At 51.9% G+C, this 7765-nt stretch overlaps 1 long non-coding RNA gene across 1 annotated transcript; it reads left to right on the plus strand.

The window, feature by feature from the left end:
* Positions 1 to 215: 215 nt before the first annotated feature.
* Positions 216 to 1145, plus strand: LOC123154569 (uncharacterized). Its single transcript, XR_006476908.1, has 2 exons — positions 216 to 514; positions 750 to 1145. It is a non-coding gene; the product is annotated as an uncharacterized lncRNA (long non-coding RNA).
* The last annotated feature ends 6620 nt before the right edge of the window (positions 1146 to 7765 follow it).

Raw genomic sequence — 7765 nt, forward strand, 5'->3', positions numbered from 1 at the left:
GTCGATGCTTTGGCAAAAACCCCTCTATTTTGTAGTATTCAACCCATAGTCCTTTCTTAAGTGAGAAAAAGTTTCGTTCAAACATTTTACAAATAAATCCTTATAGTTTACCGTATTCAACCCACGGTCCTTTCTAAATTGAAAAAAGCACGCCAGAAAACACACACGAGAACAGGCTCTCCTCTCCCTCACCTCCCGATCCCAACCGCCAGGCACTCGATCTGGTGCCTTGCCGGCCATCCGGGCGCGGCGTCGATGGATCTGGCGGTGGGTGCGGCGTCTTGCTCCGGTGGCGACGATGTCCTGCTGATGCAAAGAGACCAGGGCGTGAGGGAGAGAGGAAGAAAGGAGGAGAAGGGGCACAAGGTGAGGGAGGCGGTCGCAGGCGGCGGCGCCTCCGGTGACCGGCTAGAGGGAAGGGAGAGGAACTCTTGTTGAGGCGGCGCGGCTTGGTGCATGCTGGTTTCTCCGGATCGACCCCCTACTCAGATCTGCACGCCCCTGATGATTGGAGGTAGGGTAATCACTCTCCTCTTTAAAACTAGATCGTTTTCTTCTTTGGTCTGGAAAACATAAATTCTTAGACACCAACGGTATGTTTCAACATGTTTTTAGCCTTGATTTGATGTAAAAAGGATCTAATTTCTCTTCCCGCTTATGTGCTGGATTTCATCTTTTCTCCTTTCTCTGATTTACTCATACACGACTCCTGACTTGCTGCATGTGGCTGCTGAATCTTCCTACTGCAGGTGTGCCTTTCACATGTTCGTTGAGTTGCAGCAACAAGGACAGATGGCCATCTTCACAGGTTATGCCCCTTACTGTAATTTGCATTTAGTTATGTTCAGTAATAATGCCATATTTGTTAGCCTGCTAGCTGTTTCCAGATTTTTTTAGACATGATTGACTGCTTCTACACAAAAGGAGTTTGTCGAAAATAAGAGCAATCCAATTGTTGCTACAGAGCCTGAAGATTCTTTGCCTTTCTTTGAACTGTTTCAGTTTTTTCTTTCATATGGCTACAATTATTTGATTGGTCCATGTAAATTTAGGCAACATGAGATGAGCCGATGATATATATTGTAATATACGATGTCTATTGCTACAAGTGTTGATGTCTTGGTGATGGAAGGTATTGCAAGTAATTGAAATGCTTTTTGAGTAGAGGATAATTAGAGATATAATGTTCTACCTGATCTTGAGGTATGTGAAAGTGAACTCGGTGATTTTGAGTAATTCTAAGAGTATACATCTCATCTATCAGGTATCCTTTTTTGAGTAATGCTGAGAGGATACATCTCATCTATGAGGAATTAATCCATCTCGTTTTCTCTGTGTTTACCTTGTTCTACAAATGGCTAACTAGGTAATGATTTTTGATAGCTAATGACATGAGGGAGAGGGGGACAAGCCCCTTTAGCTACTGCAATGTGGTTGTGCATACAAATGTGCTACTCATATTCCACTGTTAGACGAGCTAGGCGCGAGAAGCAGGTTTAGAATTCAGCTCCATTTGATTTACATTTAGATCATCTTGCTGCAACACCATCACTTTTCTTGATAGCAAACAACAATTTTTAGTAATCATATATAGCTTTTATTTGGTTTGTTTATTCTATTATACCATAGATATCATGAGAAACTGTTAATCGCTTAAGGAGGGTGTTCTGTTCACTCAAAATCAACTGCCTAATGGTCTGATTAGTTTATGTATGTGAAAATTTATTTTAATAATTATAGTTGCAATTTCCAGTCAAGGAATATGTTCTTTTATACTTTTATAGTGAGTCTACAATAGTTTGAATAGATTCAATTTCTATTTCCTTTCCTCGTCGTCGTTCGCTTAGGTTATAAGGGGAGCCAGAGAGGTGAGGGAGGTGACCAAAGCGACAGCGGCCTTGGGGTGCCGAAGAAGAGTGTGTAGGAGGATGGAAAGGGGATCATATACGACGGCTGGAAGAGGTAACCTAGGATTTCGTAGAGCTGGAGGAACTCCGCAGGGTCAGCCGTGCCATCGTAGCGAGGAGGCAGGTCTGGCTTGAACTTGCCAGGCCACGCGACACTGCGTAGCTCGGCGGTGAAGGCACGGCAGCCTACTGTGGCCACGGGAGGCCTTGGGTGACGGAGAGCTTGGTCTTGCATGTCCCCACGCGCTGCAGCTGGGTCTTGATGTGCGGGAGCAGGGGCATGGTCACGACGTGCTGGAGCAGGGAGCGCCCGGGCAGCATCTTGCGGGCGAGGGACTTCCTGGCAGCTCTGCTCTTGCTGCGCTGGCACCTGACGGAGCGGGTTCCGCCCAGGGGCCCCGCGCCTTGGAGCCATGGCGCCTTCTTGAGGAGGAGGCGGCCGGGCCGCCGCCGGAGCTTCGTCGCCCGCGCGGGGCGGGGTGCGGTGCAGCGGAACGGACGGCGCATGAGAGCCCCCTGCGGCGCGGACGAGCTCGGCGACGCAGTCGAGCCATTCTTCGTAGACGTTGTCGACGGGGCGGTAGCGCAGGAGCTCGTTTGCCGCGATGAGCGCAGCTCGAGCCTCCATGGGTGAGCGGAGCGCGTGGGACGAAGAATCAGTTGGGGGGAGTGAGGGAGTTGCGGTGCGGCCGTCTTGCCGCACGGACGGATGTTGAGACGATGCTTGCTGCTCGTCCCCCGCCGAGCCAATGGCGGTGTTGACGGCAGGTGACGGGGATCGGTGAGGACGCCCGCCGATGGGAGCCGTCTGGGCGACGCGGGAAGCGAGAGCGGCCCGGTGCTCGGCGCGGGCCCGACGAGCATCAGACATGGGTGCGATGGTCGGAGGAGAACGGGGTGGTGGAAGACGAATCCCGGCACACCCCTACCTGGCGCGCCAAATGTCGGATTTCGGGTTCCGGCAGACCCTTGAGGTTCGAACACTGGGGTGCACGCGGAGATTTCTCTTCCTACCTACCTGCACCCCTCCGCCTCGCTAAGATCTAAGCTATGGAAAGAACAACACAAGAGACACAGGGTTTATACTGGTTCGGGCCACCGTTGTGGTGTAATACCCTACTCCAGTTTGTGGTGTGGTGGATTGCCTCTTGGGCTGATGATGATGAATGATACAAGGAAGAACAGCCTCGCGAGGGTCTGTTCTTGGCTGGGGCGATGAACTGCTGGGAGGAGTTCAGCCACCCTTCTCTCTCTCTCTCTAACTGTCTTTCTCCGATTCAACCTCCTATCGAACCTCTCCTCTTAACCCCTCTGAACCCCTCTCTTCTGTGGGTGGCTGGTCCTATTTATAGAGGCCCTAGTCCTCTTCTCAAATATCGAGCGGGAAGGGAGCCAACAATGGCGGGCTAATTTGAAGGGGGACAACTAGTACTTGCTACCCTGACAAAAAGTAGTCTTCGCCTGCACAAGCCTCTGTGGTGACGCCGTCCTGGGCCTCCCACGATGACCTCCATCTTGTAGTCCTTCCTGGGGTCCTAGTCTCGTTGCACCGAAATGGGCAACCATTCTGTTGCCTGCGATTACTCGCGGCCGCGCTTGGCCCCTTTTGCACCAAAGAGGAAAGGAGGACACTGCGCGGGCTGGCACCCACCTGGCGCCCTTGGTCCGTCATGGCTTGCGTCACGGGCACCTCGTGAGGTACCCCGCCCTTGATCTCTCCACCCCTCGGCGAGCCAGCCCTGATGAGGCCATGCCTGAGGAAGCTCCGTGTCATCCGCCCCGCGAGGCCTTGGCCCCTCGCGAGGGTCCTGCGGGTCGTCGTTGTTGATGAAGATGGGCCGTGCTGGGCCCCCCTTGAGCCGACGCCGCAGGCCGCAGGCAGGCCAAGTCTGGGGACCCCCGTTCAGAACGCCGACAGAAGTTGTCAATACCCGAGATCAAGGTGTATCGGAGAAAGACTGAAACAAGGAGCATGAGAACTCGAAGTTTTGTCAAAGAAAACCCTAGGGCAGGAGATATCATGTCACATCCCTAGTCTGGTATGACTTAGACTAGCTAGCCATTTGTGCATCATATTTAAATTTCATTTAAATTTGAAATGAGGATTGGTGGAACCCTCAGAATCATTTTTGAAAATGACCCAAATAAAAATTTCTCCAAAAGGGTCCAAGAAAATGCTCATGTTGCCCTCTGAAAATATTGGACAGAGATAAAAACCAAACCAATATTTTTAGGAGCTCATGGATATTTAATTTTGGCCATTTGGATTAATCCGATAATTATTTGCTTTGGATATATATTGTTATATATATGAAATATGGTCCAAAAATTATGCCATTTATAAAGGAGCTCTGGAATAATATATCTAGCTCCTGCAAAAATTGGCATAAGGTAATAAGTTGATTTAGTATTTTATTAAATCAAAACAAATGTCAGAAAATTTAGAAAAAGAAATAAAACAGGAAAACCTTACCTGGGCTTCTGCCTGGCGCCTCTGGCCCAGCAGCAGCAGGCCGGCCCAGCCAGCAGGCGGCCCAGCCCGCCTCCTCCTCTGTCGTCTTCGTCCTCGACAGAGGGAGGGGAGCGTGCCCGGCGCGCGCGCGCGCCACCGCGCCACGCCACCAGCCTCCCTGCTTGCCTGGCGCCCCCCCCCCGTCGCTCTGGACGATCCCGCGCGTCGCCACGCCCCCCCCCCCGTACCCTCTCACTCTTCCCCCGATTCTTCCTCTCCTCTCCCTCGCTCTCTCTCTCCCGTGTCCGAACGCGTCGGTCGCCGCCGTTCGCCATAGCCGCCGCCACCGGCCTCCCCTCGCCTCCCCGACACGCGCAGGAGCTCCGCCCCCTCGCCCTGAAGCTCCCCATCAAGCCACAAGACGCCGGACGCCCTGTGGAGCCGCCGTCGCCGTCGTCTTCCACCTCGGGCTCCGACCACCACCGCCGTCGATTCGCCGCACGCAGGACGTCCCCGAGCCCGCTGACGCCTTCGCTGGGTCCGCGGTGAGCTCCGCCACCGTTCCCCTCTCTTCTCCCCCTCGTTTCCGCGCCGTAGCGCCGTTCCCCACCACGGCCGAAGCTCTCGCCGCCGTCCATGTCGCCGTCGCCGTCTCGGCCCGCCTCCGCCCAAACCGAGCATCCCTTCGCGCTCCCAGTGCCACGAGGGTGCCGCCGAGCCCCTCAGGTGGCCTCCCCGTGCCCCGCAGCCCGTTCCCGCTCGAAGCCGAGCTCCGGCCGCCGCCGCGAGCTTTGCTCCGGCGAGCTCCGGCCTCCCCCGCTCCTTCCACCTGCCCCACCAGATGCGCGAGAGCCCGGGCTACGCCCCGGTGCTCTCCGACGCCGCCCCCGTGGCCTGTTTCGCGGACGCCGCCGCGTCCAGAGGTCGCCGCCGACGACCTCGCCGGCTTGACGAGTGGGCCCCGTCGGCAGGTGATTAGCTTAGTGCTAATCACCGTTAACTAACCCCCCCCTGACACTGACAGTGGGCCCCAGCGCCACTAACTTTTAATTAGGATTAAATTAACCCCTGTTTAACCCCCTGTCACTGACGTGTGGGCCCCACACGTCAGGTTTGACCCCAGCCAGCCGCAGTTGACTGCTGACGTCGTGCTGACGTCATGCTGGCGCAATATATGATTTCTGGATTTATATTAAATCAGAAAATTCCAGAAATTGTTTTTAAACTTCAAAAATTCATAACAATTCAACCGTAGCTCAGATTAAAATAATTTATATATGAAAAATTATCAGAAAAATGCAATCTTTCCATCTGTACTAGTTTCATGCATGACAAACCAACTTATACATGCTGAATATGAGAAAACACATTATGGCATATATAGGAGCTTAATTTGGAGATGCATTTGAACCTTTGGTTCAAATGGACTTCAAACCAAATGATTACTAGTTGCATTAGCTCAAACAGCATCACATCTACATGCCATGTTCATGCATCATATTGTTGCATATGATTGTGTTTTGATTGCCGACACTGTTCCTTCTCGATAGGTCCTGCTCCGGAGTCTGTTCCAGAGTGCCTATCTATGAAGCAGTGCCTTCCTTGCTGATCTACCAGGCAAGCAAACCCCCTTGTTCATTTCGATAAAACCCTACTCTCTCGCTCCTGCTCTCAGTTATTGCATTAGGACAACAACGGTTCATCTGCTACTTTGTGCTGCGGTAGTTGAACCCATTCCTCTGCATGACCTGTCATTGCCACAGTAAATAGTTGAAACCCACTAGCATGTGTAGGAGTTGATTGAAGCCATTGTTGTGTTCCTACCATGCTATGCCTGCTATTGCTTAGAGTTGTGTCAGGTCTGGTTCATTGGGAATGAATTGGAGTGTTACGATATGTTCTGATGCTGAGAGTGAAGTGTGTGAACACGATTTGGTAAAGGTAGCGGTGAGAGGCCATGTAGGAGTACATGGTGGGTTGTCTCACTGGAACCGTCCTTAAGCACTGAGTTCTATGTATGTTGTCCAATGACTCGATACTACCACACATTGGGTTCCGGTAACTCGACCCCTCTCGACTTATTAACCAACTTGGTCTCTGTCCAGGAGTCGCAACTAGTTTCTGGTGTTTGTAGGTAGTGCTATTTTTCTACCAAGTGGCACCCGGCAGGGTGGGCTTGGGACAGACTAGGCACACGTGGCCTGGTGTACCGAGTGGCACCCGGATGGTGGGCTCGGGAACCCTGTACACATCGTTTGGGGCCGTAAGCGACACCCCGGCCGGATCTCCTTGCGGATGGAACCCGAATAGGCGATAAACCTGGACTAGAGTCTTGTGTGGTTAGTCAGGTCGTGGCCGACACCCTCGCCAGGCTTCCGCTTGAAGGTTGCCGAGATACATGACGTGTACATGGCGGTAAGTGGCGAGAGCGTGTGTGAAGAAGTACACCCCTGCAGGGTTAACATGATCTATTCGAATAGCCGGGTCCGCGGTTATGGACTTCTTGGATGCTTACATGGTACATAGACAACCTGAAGTGGATACTCTAAAATGCTCAAGACAAGTGTGAGTGCTATGGATGGCCTTCTCGTAGGGAGACGGGGATGAATCCATAGTAGTGTATTGTATGGTGATTAGTGGACTCGTGTACGTTGTCTCACCTCCAGAGTTTCTGGTAGTCGTAGAACAGGATAGCCACAGAGTCAAAGCTGGCTTGCTGCAACTAAACCCCACATTACCCTCTTGATACAAATGCATGTATGATAGGATCTGATGTAAGTCTTGCTGAGTACCTTTGTACTCATGTTGCTTCATTTATGTTTTTGCAGCGGAGACTTCGGTCTTACTAGTGTTCTCGTGGACTTCGACTAGTAGCTAGTACCTCAGCTACGATCTTGATCGGATGTTGTAGATAGTCAGGCTCTTCAGCCTTTTTCATTTGTAGATGTCTGTACCCAGACATGTAATGCTTCCGCTTGTTGCTTGTATGCTCTGTATGATGGGTTTTGTGACCCCTGTTTGCAATAAATGCTATGATGGCTCTTCTGAGCCTTTATCTATATGATTGTTGAGTTATGCTGTGATGCCATGTTGTACAGCACATACTTGCATGTTATGCGTACGTGTAATGTGTATTGCTATGTGTGGGATCTGACTATCTAGTTGTTTATTCTTAGTAGCCTCTCTTACCGGGAAATGTCTCCTAGTGCTTCCACTGAGCCCTGGTAGCTTGCTACTGCTCCGGAACACTTAGGCAGGCCGGCATGTGTCCTTCTTCGATCCTGTGTCTGTCCCTTCGGGGAAATGTCACGCGATGAATACCGGAGTCCTGCTAGCCCGCTACAGCCCGGTTCACCGGAGTCCTGTTAGCCCAGTGCTACAGCCTGGATTCACTCGTTGATGACCG

This window comes from Triticum aestivum, chromosome 7A (assembly GCF_018294505.1).
Source record: "Triticum aestivum cultivar Chinese Spring chromosome 7A, IWGSC CS RefSeq v2.1, whole genome shotgun sequence".
Classification (NCBI taxonomy): Eukaryota; Viridiplantae; Streptophyta; class Magnoliopsida; order Poales; family Poaceae; genus Triticum; species Triticum aestivum.